The sequence below is a fragment of the Staurois parvus genome, unplaced genomic scaffold (genome assembly GCF_062004578.1).
Source record: "Staurois parvus isolate SC_StPar_1 unplaced genomic scaffold, SC_StPar_1.0 ptg000155l, whole genome shotgun sequence".
NCBI classification, from domain to species: domain Eukaryota; kingdom Metazoa; phylum Chordata; class Amphibia; order Anura; family Ranidae; genus Staurois; species Staurois parvus.
In genome coordinates this window covers 30752412-30771071 of record NW_028317951.1, presented here as the reverse complement: position 1 = coordinate 30771071, position 18660 = coordinate 30752412, and the positions used below count along the sequence as shown (strand labels likewise).

Sequence of the window (18660 nt, the reverse complement as noted above, 5' to 3'; positions counted from 1 at the left end):
AGAATATTGTAAAAAGGTGCAATATTCTAGGCTCAAAGTGTCCCACTCTAATCAGCTAATTAAGCCATAACACCTGCAAAGGGTTCCTGAGCATTTAAATGGTCTCTCAGTCTGGTTCAGTAGGAATCACAATCATGGGAAAGACTGCTGACCTGACAGTTGTGCAGAAAACCATCATTGACACCCTCCATAAGGAGGAAAAGCCTCCAAAGATAATTGCAAAAGAAGTTGGATGTTCCCAAAGTTCTGTATCAAAGCACATTAATAGAAAGTTATGTGGAAGGGAAAAGTGTGGAAGAAAAAGGTGCACAAGCAGCAGGGATGACCGCAGCCTGGAGAGGATTGTCAGGAAAAGGCCATTCAAAAGTGTTGGGGACTTTCACAAGGAGTGGACTGAGGCTGGAGTCAGTGCATCAAGAGCCACCACACACAGACGGATCCTGGACATGGGCTTCAAATGTCGTATTCCTCTTGTCAAGCCGCTCCTGAACAAACAACGTCAGAAGCGTCTTACCTGGGCTAAAGAAAAACAGACCTGGTCTGTTGCTCAGTGGTCCAAAGTCCTCTTTTCTGATGAGAGCAATTTTTGCATCTCATTTGGAAACCAAGGACCCAGAGTATGGAGGAAGAATGGAGAGGCACACACTGCAAGATGCTTGAAGTCCAGTGTGAAGTTTCCACAGTCTGTTGATTTGGGGAGCCATGTCATCTGCTGGTGTTGGTCCACTGTGCTTCATTAAGTCCAGGGTCAATGCAGCCGTCTACCAGGAGATTTTGGAGCACTTCATGCTTCCTTCCGCAGACAAACTTTATGGGGATGCTGACTTCATTTTCCAACAGGACTTGGCACCTGCCCACACTGCCAAAAGCACCAAAACCTGGTTCAATGACCGTGGGATTACTGTGCTTGATTGGCCAGCAAACTCGCCTGACCTAAACCCCATAGACAATCTATGGGGCATTGCCAAGAGAAAGGTGAGAGACATTAGACCAAACAATGCCGAAGAGCTGAAGTCCGCTATTGAAGCATCCTGGTCTTCCATAACTCCCTTAGCAGTGCCACAGGCTGATAGCTTCCATGCCACGCCACATTGAGGCAGTAATTGCTGCAAAAGGGGCCCAAACCAAGTACTGAGTACATATGCATGCTTATACTTTTCAGAGGTCCGATATTGTTCTATGTACAATCCTTGTTTTATTGATTGCATGTAATATTCTAATTTTCTGAGATTGTGGATTTGGGGTTTTCATGAGCTGTAAGCCATAATCATCACAATTATAACAAATCACGGCTTGAACTATCTTGCTTTGCATGTAATGAGTCTCATATTTTAGTTTCACCTTTTAAGTTGCATTACTGAAATAAATGAAATTTTGCACGATATTCTAATTTTTCGAGTTTCACCTGTATTTCCGGTAGAATTAAAAAATTTTTTATATATGCATTCACATCAACCACAGTTTGATATGATGTAGAATGAATAGTTGACTCAATAACTGCAAGCTGCCCAGGCCTTGACTCAGCAAAGCAACGTTAAACCACATTTCCACCATGCTTCACAGTTATTGTGAGGATCTTCTTTCTCTCAAGTACCTGCTTACCCATATCCTCCTCACGAGAGCCTGCTGAAGCCTGAAACTAGACCTTCGATCTGCTGATCTTGGGTGCAGTGCTCTGAAGGCTTTTTAGAAAAAGAAAAAAAATGCACATTTTTTACCTGCAAAAAATGTGCATTTATTTATTTTTTTTTTTCAAAAAGGTTCTTGGAGACTTCTGTTAGCATCAAACAGAAATCTATGCCACGTCCACATTTTCTTTACAGCTGAGTGATTGATTTTAAGTAATTCGAAGGTCTGCTTAAATGACTTGCCAGATTCATAGCATCCATAACTTTCCTTTCTGAGAATGTTAGAAAGCTTTATTGCTTTTGGCATGACAACACTGTATACATCAAATGCAAAAGCTTTATCATCTACACTGTTAAAGATGTTTAATGCTTTATCAGGAGAAAAATTCCTTACCCAAACAGATTAGAAGCACATATTGTTCTCCCCAAATCTGGGAAAGATATTTCACATTGCAATAATTAGCATCCTATTTAACTTCTTAATGTGGATGTTAAAAATGTATGCAAAAATGTTAGCCAATTTCCTAACATCGCCAATTTTTATACAGTACATCAAGAACTGGTGGGGTTTATCCCTCATAGAGGCTCTGGGGATAACACTAAGAGGACTATCTCCTTGATATATTATGCCCAAGTACATTCAATCCCATCCTGTTTGGCATCTGCCAATGCTGAAAAAAATAATTAATTTAAGAGTTAGTTAGAGCTTCCTACATCTCACATTGGTACATGCAGGTTTCCCCACTGAGTTTGTCATAAAATAATGGCTCTATATCAGGGCAACTCATGGGGCCCCAGGGCAATAAGATAATGGGGCCCCCTGTGTTAAAAAATGTTTTTTCTGGCAATTACAAAATAAACAAATTGGCATGGGGTCCTCCCTCCATACATACCAAGCCCTTCGGGTCTGGTATGGATTTTCAAGGGAACCCCATTGCCAAAAATGAAAAAAAAAGGTCAGGAAAGGAGGGGGCAAAAGAGAGCAGCCCTCCCTCCTGAACCATACCAGGCCACATGCCCTCAACATAGGGGGGTTGCGGGTCCCCCCCCCCCCAAACACCTTGTCCCCATGTTGATGGGGACAAGGGCCTCGTTCCCACAACCCTGGCCTGTGGGGGATCTGCGGGCGGGGGCACAGATCCACCCCCCCTATGGAAATGAGTGTGGCGTAAATGGTACCGCTACCCATTCACAATAAAAAAAAAACAAAAAAAAAACACTGTAGTGTGAAAAAAAGACAATCTTTGACAAGTCCTTTATTAAAAGAAGAAAAATAATGTCCCCTGAAGTAGATCCAATGTCAATCACAATGCCTGCCGCCACCCTAAAAAATAAAAATAAAATGCTCTGCACCCGCTGCCTGCTCCTGCCATTTGACTTCTTCGCTGGCTTGACAGTTCTTAAATATGTAAGGGGCGGGGACTTGTCAAAGACTGTCTGCTGTCCTTTTTCACACTACAGTTTTTTTTGTGAATGGGTGGTGGTACCATGTAGCCCATACTCATTCACATGGGGGGGTGGAATCTGGGGGCCCCCCTTACTAAAGAGGGCTTTCAGATTCCGATAAGCCCCCCACCCACAGTTGTGGGGAAGAGGCCCGGGGACAAGGTGCTTTGGGGGGAGCCCCCTGCCCAAAAGCACCCCCCTATGTTGAGGACATGTGGCCTGGTATGGTTCAGGATGAGTGGGAGGCACTCACTTGTTTCCCTCCTTTCCTGACCTGCTAGGCTGCATGCTTGGATAAGGGTCTGGTATGGATTTTGGGGGCACCCCATGCCATTTTTGTGTTAATTTTAGCGTGGGGGGTTCCTCAAAATCCATATCAGACCCGAAGGGCTTGGTATGAATGGGAGGGGGGACCCCACACAATGTTTTAAATAATTTTTTTTAATTGCTGGCAATTCTTTTTTTTACAGTCAGCTGTCAGTGGGTAACCAGGCTGACAGGTGAAACATTAAGGCATGGTTTTCACTACTAAAATACCGCACGACTTGATAAAATAACTCATGCGGTATTTTAGCAACGTTTTTTAGTGAAGTCTATTTTTTTTTTTTTAAATGCTATGCGGTATCCTACTGCATACTCCGATGCGGTAAGATACTGCTTAATGAATTGTGCCCAGAGAGCCTCTCACCGGGCCCCCTACTGACCCCAGGTGATGCCCGAATGGTCAGTCCGCCCCTGCTCTATATACACAACACCTATGGAGAACAGGATAATGACACTTTTTGGCACCACTGGATGTGAAAAACTGGACCAGACAAGGATGCCCACTGTTCCCTTGCCTATATATTTTGGTGATACAACACCTGGTAAATTCCATACATTAAAACATGTCCATACAGGGTATTGGAGAATATACACACAATAGGAGTATTTGCTGGTGATTTATGGATATACTTGTCTAGTCTTAGGATAGGATCTAAAAAAAACCCAGAGGTGGGGGAATGGATAGCGGTAATTAGTTATCTGATGAGAAAAGAGGAAAATGATTGCCTAACAGGACAGACACAAGGAGTTTAAAGCTAAATGGTCCCAGTGGGTCTTGTATGAGAATGCATGGAGATAGGACTCTGATTTTACATATTTTAAATTGAATTTTGTCTGATTTAAAGAATGGGTAGGTAAGCAATGCTGAAGAATCACTCTCATGAAGAAGCGCTATACAAGAGTTCCTTTATCTTTTTTTTTCCCTCTCCTTTTCTGTAAAATACTAGTTTACACAGTGATGTACGGGTTTAGCATATGCTTTTATCAAATATCTGGGATTAAGAAAGTTATATCAATCTGAAAAGTGTAGGTAAAATTAGAGGAAGTTGTTTTGTATAAATAAGTAAGCACACTATTCATTTTCTGTATATGAGAACATGAACAGGTCAAAGACCCTTTTTTCTTTGGTTTTTGTTTTGACTTTATTTCCGTTTTTTCTCTCACTTTCTGTAGCCTATTGATATGGAAATATTAAAAATGGATTTTAAAAAAGCAATGGACAGAAACTAGCCCCTAGCTATCTGAGGTTCCATCCACATACTCAAGAAAGAATCATTGGCACCTAATCTGGAACACCAGATTCTTATTTTATAGATATGAAGAAGTGGTAAATGTAGGGGTGTACTTACTTTTTTCATATTATAGATTTGTGTTTTAGTTAGGTAATTTAGACTGAGAATTAATACACCATGATTTTATGTATCATTTTTTCAGGAATATCACTTATCTGTAGGCACCATTTGAATCAAGATCTAATGCTTGGACAATTAAAGTTTTCATCAAAGTCAACAGTGTCCATGTATACACACACACACACACACACACACACACACACACACACTAGGGTTGTTTAAGTTGACATGAACCACATGACCATAGTAAAACAATGTGTACAAAAGTTTTCACTTTTCTGTTGGGAGGGGGGGTTCGATAATAATAAGAGGCAAAACTGCTGTTACATTAGCTTTCAAGTGGAAGGTTCCTGTAAGTCACATCTAAGTCACAGAGAGTAGTGATTAATGATTCATACTCTGAATGGTCTGGGGTCATCAGTGGTGTACCCCAAGGTTCAGTGTTGGGACCCTTACTTTTTAATATATTTATTAACGATATAAGGTCTGGGATTAAAAATCCCATTTCAGTGTTTGCAGATGACACCAAGCTGTGCAGTGGAATAACGTCCTTACAGGATGTCTCCAACATACAAGCTGACCTCAATGTACTGTTTAATTGGGCAACTATGTGGCAAATGAGGTTTAATGTTGATAAATGTAAGGCTATGCACTTGGGGGCTAAGAATATGCATGCATCATACATACTAGGGGGGCACAACTGGGGGAATCAATGGTGGAGAAGGATCTGGGAGTTCTGGTAGATCACAAGCTTAATAATAGCATGCAATGCCAAGCTGCGGTTTCTAAAGCGAGTAAAATCCTCTCTTGTATTAAAGGAGGTATAGACTCCAGAGAGAGATATATTACCCCTGTACAAATAATTAGTAAGACCTCATCTGGAATATGCAGTTAAGTTTTGGGCACCAATTCACAAAAAGAACATTGGGGAACTGGAGAAAGTACAGAGAAGGGCAACCAAACTGATTAGAGGCCTGGAGGAGCTCAGCTATGAGGAAAGATTAGAGAAACTGAATTTCTCTTGAGAAGAGGAGATTTAGGGGGGATATGATCAACATGTATAAGTACATCAGTGGTTCATATAGTGAACGCGGTGTAGAGTTATTCACCCTGCAGTCAACACAGAGGACAAGGGGGCACTCTTTATGTCTGGAGGAAAAGAGATTTAAATCTCCAAATATGGAAAGGTTTCTTCACAGTAAGAGCTGTGAAAATGTGGAATAGACTCCCTCAAGAGTTGGTTCTGGCTAGTAGTGCACCAAAATGAAAATTCTGGTGCTGAAATAGAAAGCGAAAATTCAGGATGCAATTGGCCAAAACCTGAAACCGAAATGGACAGTTTTTAAAAAATAATATATTTTTCAAACGCAATTTTTTGGGAAAAAAATACACTTTAACCATTAGCCGCCCGGCCAATGGCCGTTTGGCGGCTTCAGAAGTGTCTCTCCATTCCGGGTGCACGCCATTTAGCGTGCTCCCGCACATGCGCCGTTTGCGCTAATGCAGAGCGGCGCAGCAGTGCGATCTGTCACCGGCCGTGCACCTCGGACACGGCCGATGACAGATCCGAGTACCAGCTCCCATTGCTGGTACCATGTGACCTGCTGCGACCAATCACAGCAGGTCACATGACAGTTGTATACAATGGATGGCTTCATTCATGATGCCATCCATTGTATACTAGTGCCTAGCTGTGAATGGTCACAGCTAATCACATGCACATGTCATGTGATTAGCTGTGACCAAATCACAGCTAAGCACAAAAAAAAAAAAAAAAAAAAAGCTGAATGAATCGATGTCATTCAGGTAAATGCTTGCTTATAGCAAAGTAATTCTTTGCTATAAGCAAATTGTGTAAAAAAAAAAAAAAATACTGATCACTTCCCCAAAGTAGTACAATGTTACTATGGTAACATTGTACTACTTTGGTTATAGTAAAATATGAAAAAAAAATCTTAAATAAAAAAAATGTAATAAAAAATTAAATATAATAGAAAAAAAAAATATATATATATATATATTTTTTTTTCATACTGTCACCAGTCAGTGTCCCTGTTCACCGCCATGCCAGTTATATGATGACACTGCACTGGTGACAGTATGTAAAAAAAAAATAGTGAAAATAATTTTTTTAATTTTTTCATTTTCCGAAAAATTATGACAAAAAAATACAACTTCAAAAAACTCGCCATGCCTCTTATGAAGTACGTCGGACTGTCTACTCTGCAAAAAGGGGTCATTTGGGTATATCTGTACTATTCTGACATTCTTGGACCTCAAGAAATTAGATTGGCTGTCAGTACTTCAGGATTGATCAATATTCAGATCTATACCATAGTTTGTGAACTCTATAACTTTCCTACAAACTAAAAAATACATCCTAATTCGGGTTATTTTCACCAAAGACATGTAGCAGAATACATCTCGGCCTAAATTTATGAAGAACAATTATTTATTTGTAAACTTTTATAACAGAAACAAAGAAAAATGTGGTTTTTTTTTCAAAATTTATTGTCTTTTTTTGTTAATTTAGCAAAAAATAAAAACCCCAGCGGTGATTAAATACCACCAAAAGAAAGCTCTAGTTGTGTGAAGAAAATGATAAAATTTTAGTTTGGGTACAGTGTTGTATGACCGCGCAATTGTCATTCCAAGTGTGAGAGCGCTGAAACCTGAAAAATGGCCTGGGCAGGAAGGTGTAAAATTGCACGGTATTGAAACGGTTAATGATGAAAAAAACACAATATATACCCCAAATTTTTTATAAAATATGAAAGATGATGTTACGCCGAGTAAAAAGATACCCAACATGTCATGCTTTAAAAGTTGTGCACACTCGTGGAATGGTGTAAATCTACAGTACTTAAAAATATCCATGGGTGATGCTTTAAAAATTTCTACAGGTTACCAATGTAAAGTTACAGAGGAGGTCTAGTGCTAGAATTATTGCTCTTGCTCTGATGTTCGTGGCGATACCTCACATGTGTGGTTTGAACACTGTTTACATATGTGGGCATGGCCTACGTATGCATTCACCACTACATGCGAGCACAGGGGGACGGGGACACTTTAAACTTTTTTTATATACTTTTTTTACACTGTCCCTTTAAAAAAAATTCTAATCACTTTATTCCTATCACAAGGAATGCATGCATCCCCCATGATATAATTAGTGACAGGTCCTCTTTATGGAAAGATATGGGGTCAAAAAGACCCCCATATCTCTCCTCTACAATGTAAAGCATTACATTGAAAAAAAGCATTGGGCTACTGCTTTAACCTCTTCACGCCGGCGCCTCCAGGCCCTTTAGGTGGCAGATGCTGGGAGGTGGGACGGAGTTTTAGGGTCATGTGACTGCCATGATTTGCTGTCATGGCAGTCACATGATCGGTAAAGGTCCTGAGGAGATCGGGACCTTTCCGTGAGACACCGACACATGTGCTGGGAGTGCACAGGGTGAGCGCTCTCAGCACATATGTGTTTTGAAATGGTATGGAAATATGCGGCTGCTCAGGGTCAAGGCCCAGCCGCCGAGAGGCCGCATATTTGCGAACAGTCAGCATGAAGGGGTTAACAAAAAAAAAAAAAGGCCTAGTTTACAAGGCGCTGGAATCGGAAGTGACATCGCTCCCTTCCTCCACGGGCATAGAGATGAGTGGAGGCCATCTTTACTTCACTTATCTCTATGCCCAGTGCCAGGATCGTTCGGTGGTTTCTCAGGTAAGGCTGAGAACTACCGAGCGGCGGTATGTGGCAGCAGCGGTGGGTGGGTGGAAGCGGCGAGGGGGCGGTGTTATTTTCAGCACCTTTATCGGTGCCTATTTTCATATCGGCCAACGGCTGATAGGGGTGTTTTCGGCCAAAACATTTTGGCCACTGAAATTTCGGTGCACTCCTAGTTCTGGTAAGCTCAGTGGATTGCTTTAAAAAAGGCCTGGGTTATTTCTTAGATACACAGAATATAACTAGATACTAACATTTATAGGTAAAGTTGATCCAGGGAATATCCGATTGCCTCTCAAGGGATCAGGAAGGAATTTTTTCCCCTGCAGGAGCAAACAGGATCATGCTTTGCTGGGATTTTATGCCTACCTCTGGATCAATGGTGGGTATAGGTTTATAACTTTTTTTTTTTTTTGGTTGAACTAGATGGACTTTTGTCTTTTAGCCAGACTAACTATGTAACGTTACCCCCTAGACCCTCAGTAGCAAATAAGAAAAGCATTTGGTAGATGTTGCATAAGTGTGTGCCTTGCAGCATCACCAAAGCAGCAAGAAAGAGATAGAACGATACACCTAAACACCACTGCAGCAATGAAAAAGTAAGTGTTCCATAAAATCATCTGGAGGTGTACTACAAAAAGATTTACCAGTTTCCTTTCCCCATTTCCTCTGTTTACACGGACATCCTCTCCCTCCCAACACAGTCATTTACACTTCACCTTTCTCTAATTTATAAATAAATATACTTATTTATGCAAAGCAAAAAACTGTAATAAAACTAGAAATTATATGTCCACTATTTCATACATCATATTTTTAGACCTCATTCAAATGGATGTTTGCAAACAAAACAAATACTGTAAATGCACTTAGAAAGGTTTTCTAATCACAGCTATACACGTACAATATTATGAAATGGCACTGTGATTTTTTTTTCCATGATTTTTTTTTTCCAACTTAAAAGTTAGGTTTTAACACTGCAACATACCGTATTTTTTGCTCCATAATACACCCTTTTTTTCCCCAAAAAAAAGGGGGGAAAATGTCAGTGCGTCTTACGGAGCAAATATGGAGAAGCCGGTCCGGTATTCTCGCCGCCGCGTCAGAATACCGGGCGGCCACTCAGCTCTTCTCTTCAGCAGGACCTTACTTGTTGCTCGGTCCAGCGCTGTGCAGTCTTCCCGCGCCAGCATCTTCAGTGGGGGCACCCGGCTGTGACAGCCGGGTGCCCACTGCGCATGCGCAAGAAGCACTGCACTTTGTGAATGGTCCGGCGTCTTCTGGGACACATGAAAGGTCCTACAAGATGCCGGGCCATTCACAAAGCGCAGCGCCTCTCGTGAACGTGCAGTGGGCACCTGGCACAGCCCGCACTGAAGGGAGGACAACTCCGTGGAAGTAGGAGCGGAAACCTGTCAAATTCAGGTACCTGCTCCCCCTCCCTCCCCAAAAGGTCCACAGTCTCCTGGTCATCCCCTGTACTGCGTCCGCAGTCTCTGGTCATCCCCTGTACTGCGTCCGCAGTCTCTGGTCATCCCCTGTACTGCGTCCGCAGTCTCTGGTCATCCCCTGTACTGCGTCCGCAGTCTCTGGTCATCCCCTGTACTGCGTCCGCAGTCTCTGGTCATCCCCTGTACTGCGTCCGCAGTCTCTGGTCATCCCCTGTACTGCGTCCGCAGTCTCTGGTCATCCCCTGCACTGCGTCCGCAGTCTCTGGTCATCCCCTGTACTGTGTCTGCAGTCTCTGGTCATCCCCTGTACTGTGTCTGCAGTCTCTGGTCATCTCCTGTACTGTGTCCGCAGTCTCTGGTCATCTCCTGTACTGTGTCCGCAGTCTCTGGTCATCTCCTGTACTGTGTCTGCAGTCTCTGGTCATCCCCTGTACTGTGTCTGCAGTCCATTAGTTCAGAATATTTTTTTTCTGGTTTTACTCCTCTAAAACCTAGGCGCGTCTTATGGTCAGGTGCGTCTTATGGAGCGAAAAATACGGTACTTTAAGTGAGAATGATGAATTTTACTAACACATAGCAGCAAATATTTGAGCTTCTTGAAAGCCAACAAAGTAAATATGTGAAAAAGACATTGAAGAAAGGAAAAAATAGAAACTGGCTCAATTTGAAAGTCTACTAAACAATTTAAGTTGACAAATATTTTTTTTTTATAACTGCTTAGCAAAAGCAGCTCCATTCTTCAGATAAAAGTATTATGTATAGCCAAAAACGTTTTTCCTAGCTTTGAAGAGAGTGGGGAAGGATTGGGACCCTGACATGTTTTTAGAGCCCCTGGAGCTATTCAGTGGTTCTTTAACCCCTTGTCAAGAGAAGTATATTTATAAACGGCTCAGTATACATCAAGTTTGCTTTGGGTTTTTAGTGCTTGTGAATGGCTTTCAGATAAAGTGATCATTTTTATGGGGCGATAAAGGTATGCCCAACCCCTTCAGCTGATTAAAAAAAAAAAAATTACACAGCAGTTTGTATGAGTATGAGGAGGAGGGTAACAACATTTTAACCTAAATTATACTAACCTCTACTTAAACTTTTGTTCATTTCTGTCTGCGTCTCTGTTGCAGGTTTTGTCTAATACTCAGTCTGGTAAACTAATATGGGTTTCAGCCCCCCCCCCCCCCCCACTACAGAAAATCATTGTGTTTCAGTTGGTGTTGCTATTGATGAGTCCCCCTCACTTCCCATTTGGTAAAACATCAGCAGGAAAGGAAGCGAGGGTAAATCTCTCTAATGAAACTGACAGAGGTTCTAATCTTTTCCCACTCTTTCCAAAACTAGAAAAAAAAAAAAAAGGTTTCAGCTTATACATTTAAAGAATGAAACACTTCCAAAGTTTGCAGTTTCATTTTGTTAAAACAGTATTCGTTATTTTAATGTTATATTAATAAGTGATCATTTTTATAGACTAAAAAGTAGACGTAAACACAACTTGTCTACTACATCTGCTTCATGGTTATTATTATCCGCTTCCACGCAAAATCACATTATACACACACACACACACACACATATATATATATATTTATTGTAAAGCACTGAGCAACCTGTTGGCGCTATATAAATCCTGTATTATTTATTTTTAATTATTTATTGACGGCCGTGGCTGTCAATCCCCGGGTCTCGGCCGGTGATTACTCGCTGGCTCCCAGTGATTTCCGAGGATCTCTGATGGGGAGAACTGTTTTGTTTACTAACAGTTCTCCTCCCTGTCAGCTTGGGCACACTGCTTTGGATGGCTGTGCACAGCACAGCCATCCAAAGCAGTGTGATTACAGTGAAGCACACTGACCTCTAGTAAAACACTCCCAACACACAGTTAACCCTTTGATTGCCCCTCATGTTAACCCCTTCCTGCCCAGTGCCATTAGTACAGTGTCAGTGCTTTTTTTTTTTTTTTTTTTTTTTTAGCACTGATCACTGTATTGATGTCACTGGGGATGTCAGTGACACCAAGTCAGTTCTCCCCAGTGTCAGAATGTCCGCCGCAGTCCCACTATAAGTCGCTGATCGCCACCATTACTAGTAAAAATAAGTGTTTTTTTTTTAAAAAATCCCAATATATATACCGCCATTTGTAAACATTATAGCTTTCAAGTAAACCAATTAATTTACACGTATTGGGATTTCTTTTAGTAAAGACATACATTTTGGCGTAAATTTATGATGAAATTTGATTTTCTTAATATTTATACTGGACATGTTTAATAGCAAAAAGTTAAAAATATTTTTTTTTCTCAAAATTGTTGTTTTTTTTAGTATATAGTGCAAAAGATAAAAAACGTACACTCAATTTGTGGCAAAAAAAAAAAAAAAGTAAATTTCATTTGGGTGCAGCGTTGCATGACCGCGCAATAGTCAGTTAAAGTAACGCAGTGCCGTAACACAAAAAAAACGGCCTGGTCAGGAAGTGGGATAAATCCTTAGGAGGGCAAGTGATTATATTCATTATATACAAGACTTATATAGAGCCAACAGTCTGCGCAGCACTTTACAATATATAGGGATAGAGTACAGCTAAAATACAATCAAAGCAAGAGGATTAAGAGGGCCCTACTCATAAAATCTTACAATCTAATAGGGTGGGGCAAGTGGTACAAAAAGGTTATAACTGTGCGGGATGAGCTGATGGAAGCAATAAATGTCTATACAGAGGCGTGATAGGCTTCACGCCTAAAGGCAGCCAAAGTAGGGGATAGCTGGACAGATTGAGGTAGAGAGTACCAGAGGATGGGAGGAAAGGCTCTGCAAAGTCTTGGAGACAAGCATGGGATTAGGATGCAAGAGAGCTTGAGAGCAGGAGGTCATGATAAGAGCGAAGAAGACTGTTTGGGTAATATTTGGAGACAAGATCTTAGGTGGTTTGGGTGGTGTGTAAATCAAAGAACACTGCTTAGAGCAACACACTGATCTGCAAACACATCATGCACAATCCAGCTAATGCAAAACTAATACAAAAATATGATTTTTTATGTTGATGTAGTGTGTCACAAAATGTCCGTTGGCCAGTTTCATATTTTTTTGCATATCATTTTTTCAATGCCAATATTTCATGTACAGGATTAAACAACACTTGTATTACAATGCAAGACAATCAGTAGAATAAATAAATAATTGTTGTAAAAGCACAGGACTAGAAACTATGGGAGTATTTTGTGTTCGAGGCTGTAATATGAATCTGCCATCCATGAGTGTGCCATCCAAAGAAAGCACAGCAATCAAACTAGATTTCTTTTTTCAATCACATGAAAATGATCACAGTAGCAAAAATGAAGACCACAAATACCAGCAAAAAAGGTGTTAAAAATGAACAGGAATAGAAGCTTTCCTGAAAAAAATTAGCCCATGTGAACTTTGGAATATTTTCTAACATTTCCACAGATTCTAGTTTGTCCTAACACATATTACAAGACGAGTTACTATACACTGACCGCTTCCCTGGTTTAGCTAACGGTTCACTGAATGTAAAACACAGAATGCTACTAGACTAGACTGTATGCTATTTAACACAAAATAGAACCTTTAAAGATCATGTAAATGTAGACTGCTACTGGTAGATATCAAACTACCTTCCTAGCTGGACCCAGAAACACTCACTGATCAATGGTGACATCTTGTGACACAAATAGAAAACTGCATTCACTGAACTACAGGTACACATAAAAAGATACCAACTTTTGCATTCAGGGAAATACGCTGTATGCACAGGAGCATCAGGATTCAAGAGCATGTAGATTACCGCAAGCATAAGGCCCTAATACACTGCTCAAAAATAATAAAGGAACACTATTTAATCAGAGTATAGCATCAAGTCAATGAAACTCCTGGGATATTGATCTGATCAGTTAAGTAGCAGGGAGGTTGTAAATCAGTTTCAGCTGCTTTGATGTTAATGAAATTAATAACAGGTGCACTAGATGGGATACAATTAGGCCACTGATATTTTTTTCCCTACTCATCTTTTCTGACTGTTTTTCACTAGTTTTGCATTTGGCTAGGGTCAGTGTCACTACTGGTGACATGAGGCGATGCCTGGACCCTACAGAGGTTGCACTGGCAGTCCAACTCCAGGATGGCGCATTGATATGTGCCATTGCCAAAAGATTTGCGGTCTCTCCCAGCAGAGTCTCAAGAGCATGGAGGAGATTCCAGGAGGCAGGCAGTTACTCTAGGAGAGCTGGACAGGGCCATAGAAGGTTCTTAACCCATCAGCAGGACCGGTATCTGCTCCTTTGTGCAAGGAGGAACAGGATGAGCACTGCCAGAGCCCTACAAAATGACCTCCAGCAGGCCACTGGTGTGAATGTCTCTGACCAAACAATCAGAAACAGACTTCATGAGGGTAGCCTGAGGGCCCGACGTCCGCTAGTGGGCCCTGTTCTCACTGCCTGGCACCATAGAACTCAATTGGCATTTGCCATTGAACATCAGAATTGTCAGGTCTGCCATTGGTGCCCTGTGCTTTTCACAGATGAGAGCAGGTTCACCCTGAGCACATGTGACAGACATGAAAGGGTCTGGAGAAGCTGTGCAGAACATTATGCTGCCTGTAACATCATTCAGCATGACCATTTTGGTGGTGGGTCAGTGATGGTCTGGGGAGGCATATCCATGGAGGGATGCATAGACCTCTACAGGCTAGACAATGGCACCCTGACTGTCATTAGGTATCGAGATAAAATCCTTGGACCCATTGTCAGACCCTATGCTGGTGCAGTGGGTCCTGGGTTCCTCCTGGTGCAAGACAATTCCCGGCCTCATGTGGTGAGAGTATGCAGGCAGTTCCTGGAGGATGAAGGAATTGATACCATTGAATGGCCCCCACGCTCGCCTCACTTAAATCCAATAGCACACCTCTGGAATATCAAGTTTCAGTCTGACGCCGCCAGGATGCACCTCAGACTGTCCAAGAGCTCAATGATGCCCTGATCCAGATCTGGGAGGAAATACCCCAGGACACCATCTAACGTCTCATTAGGAGCATGCCTGGATGTTGTCAGGGATGCACACAACCACATAGGGGCCATACAAACTACCAGTTGAGATGCTGCAATTAAATCATTTTTATGACTGGCATCCATTCATTGCCAGTGTGCTATTGTGATAGCTGCGACTGGTCACAGCTATCAAATGGTACAGATGCGCTGATTGGCCCTGTTTATACCATGTGATCTCTGTGACCAATCACAGAGCGCATCACAACAGTACACAATGAATGGCTATGAATGAAAGCCATTCATTGTGTATAACTGACATGTGGTCACAGCGATCATATGGCCTCGGTACAATTATCGGTACATACCGCCTCGGTACAATTATCTGTCATACGCTGTATCTGGCAACAAGAGAGTGCAGGGGGTGCATGCCTGGGGAAACATCATAATTATATTGACCCAGGATAAGAAAAGCTTCCGATCGGCCTTTATATTTTAAAATAGGCTGAGTGGGAAGTAGGTAAAAAAGAACTTCACCCAGAAGGTGAAGTTCTGCTATTACTTCCCTTCTCCCCCTCCTCTGTCATATTTGGCACCTAATTTTTTTTTTGTGGGGGAGTTGGCAGAAACCCGCTTCCACTTCCGCTCATATTGCCTAGGTGATCTGAGCAGAAGTCCAACCCCCCCACCCATGCTTTCAGTTTTCTGGGACAAATCACAGGTCCTAGAAGACTGGCTAAATTAATAAAGTAAGAATTAACTCCAGAGCTACCAAAAAGCAATATAAATAAATGGAATGGCACCTGCAAACACCTGTTGTGTTCCCACAATGACTACTAAAACTCCAAACAATAAATGGTATTGTCATTCCAGTAACAGTGGTAGCTCAGCAACATTTACTGTTTGAAATCAGCTGGCTGCCTACATTTAAAGGATAAGTTCATCTTTTGATCAAAAATAGTAAATGCACTTTTTTTTGCAGGTAAAATAAAAAAAATGTGCATTTATTATTTTTGGTTGCAGGAGCTTGCAATCCATTGCACCAGTAAATCGCTGGTGCCATGCAGGGTTCCTTGTAGGCAGAGAAACTGCCCAATAATCTTACAAAAACCTCTGGAAGAGCATGACATTGTGAATGGATTAATGGAATTTAATTACCAAAAAAAATTAAACATATACAGCCTTATTCTACATAATTAAAAAACTAATCTTTATTTCATGATGGAATAACCTTTGGATGGTAATATATTTTCCTCAAAAAGCATTTTATTTAAAAAAAAATCCGATTTAAATAAAAAAAATCCGATTTTCTAAAAAAAATCATTGATATTTATCCACCCTGTTGAGAACTACAAGCCGACAGCTGCTAAGGCTGTCGGGACTTGTAGTTCATTCATGAACAGAACTCTGCTCTATTCAAAAAGTGACAGCTGTCACTGGGGAAGGGGGGAAGGGGGGGGGGGGGGGGAGTCAGGCGCCGGCATGCAGAAGTGGGAACATGTTACATATAAAATAAAAAATACTTCTGCGCTACCTTCAATGTAACTATGCAATGGGTGATGTATATTGAGCTGCTACTAGCATCAAAATTTGTGTTCCCACAATGTGAACATAAATAAACCAATAAACCTAATGCTTCGCTGCTGATGTAAAGTGTAAATACGAAATAATCAAACAATTATATATGCAAACATCAAATATACATTAAAAACTTGCAGAATTCATAATATAAATACATTATAAAACACAATGTCCGTAAAAGCAAGTCTGTACAGTTTGAATTAGAGCAGTGAACATGGATAAGGTTTACATCAACTTCCTTCACAGTTCCATGGAATTTCTCACGTGCTCACAAAACCATCACCATTTCTTAAAGTGCTGCAAACATGGTGCCACCTCAGTGCTCACAGAACTCTCACCTTAAGGAAAATTTGAATGTGCTCATAATGATTGGTAAATTGGGGTTCCTCCAGTATCCTGGTCCTTCACCGTTTTAGAACCACTGGGGTCCCGCCTTCCTTTCTCTTGATCTCTGGACCCGGTTATAAAACCAGTCCTTTTAACCACTTGCCGCCCGGTCTATGGTCAAATGATGGCTGGGCGAACACTTCGTCCCTCCGGGAAGGCATCATATGACTCATCCCGGATCGCGCTTTGCATGTGCCCCCAGGGCTGCACTGTGGCGAGATCTGTCACCGGCTGAGTACCTCGGACACGGCCGATGACAGATCTGCGTACCAACCCCGTTCCCAGGACCATGTGACCAATCACAGCAGGTCACATGACAGTTGTATACAATGGATGGCTTCCTTTCATGCCATCCATTGTATACAAGTGTGTCTAGCTGTGAATGGACACAGCGATCATATGCACAGGCTGGGCCAATCACAGCCCATCTGTGTCCTATGATTAGCCGTGGCCAATCACTGCTAATCACAACAAAAAAAACCTGAATGGATTGATTTAATTCAGTTAAATGCTTGCTTATAGCAAAGGAATTCTTTGCTATAAGCAAATTGTGTAAAAAAAAAAAAAAAAAACACTTCCCCAACGTAGTACAATGTTACTATGGTAACATTATACTACTTTGGTCATAGTGCAATATGAAAAAAAAAAATCTTAAAAAAAAGAAAAAAATTAATAAGAAATAATAAAGGCTTGATACTGCTTACCAGACGTTCTGATTACAAGATACATGTAACAAGTTAATTGTAAATTCGGGCAAGCGGAGTGGCAGGTGGGCGGGGCGGAGCCTAACCATGGCGGCTGAGGAGAGCCCGATGTAGGAGCACTCGGACAAGTTCCTCCACCCGACCTCCCCAAACCCCTACCTGTAATGTGGAAGCCCAGTGAAAAAAAATTTACTGCAGCACGGTGGTCCCCCTTGGATAGATGGAGGAGCTCTGCGGGAGAACTGATCCGAGAGACGGGGTTCGGCTGCGGTGCTCGAGGTGAAGGCGTGTCTGGCTGCTGGGAGACAAGGAGGAACGGTGTGGCCACGTGGTCAGCCGCTAAGCATCGCTGGGAAACCAGGAAGCCGGCCGGTGTTTGGTGCGGAGAGAGAGGAGCTGCCCTGCTTACGGGCTCACTAACTGGAGCCCTGTTGCCGGTCCAACACCCGGACCTCTGTTTGCCGGCTGACTGTCTGGTGCCCTGCTTACTAGCTCACTGCTCGGAGCGCTGCATGTCGAACCCAGTGCTCGGAGCCCTGATAGTCGGTCCTTACCCGGAGCTCTGTTTGCCGGCTCATTAGCCGAGGCCCTAACTGCTGGTCAACTATTTGGAGCCATACTTATTGGTCCACTGTCTGGGGCCCTGCTGGCTGGCCCACTGCTCGGAGCCCTGCTTGTGAAGGAGGAGAGGCACTGGGGATTGGAGAGAAAAAGGCGGAAGATACCCTAGGGAGTCCCCTAAATGAACACACTGCCCAGCTGAAAGACAGATGAAGAGAGCTGCTAGCCGGGTCACGAGAGGAAGAGAGACACGAGGAGGGTGAGTGACTCTGGCCGAATCTTGATAAATATTGTACTCTGTTGTGAGCTGTTAGGAGAAGCAGTGTATGAGAGAAAAGAGGGGACCCCCTTGATTGGGGAATGTAAAGGAGTGGAAAGGAGAAGAGGAAAAACGAAAGAAAAGTTTGAAAACCAAATGAGTGGATAAGGTGTGACGTGTATATTAATAGCTATCTCTCCTCAACCCCTGAGCCTATAAAGAAGAATAAGAGCCATAGAAGAATGAAAAATAAAA

At 42.1% G+C, this 18660-nt stretch overlaps 1 protein-coding gene across 1 annotated transcript in view; it reads right to left on the bottom strand.

Moving 5' to 3' along the window:
* The window catches only part of XXYLT1 (xyloside xylosyltransferase 1), a 250603-nt gene that overhangs the window by 215045 nt on the left and 16898 nt on the right, over positions 1–18660 (bottom strand). The window lies entirely within an intron of this gene.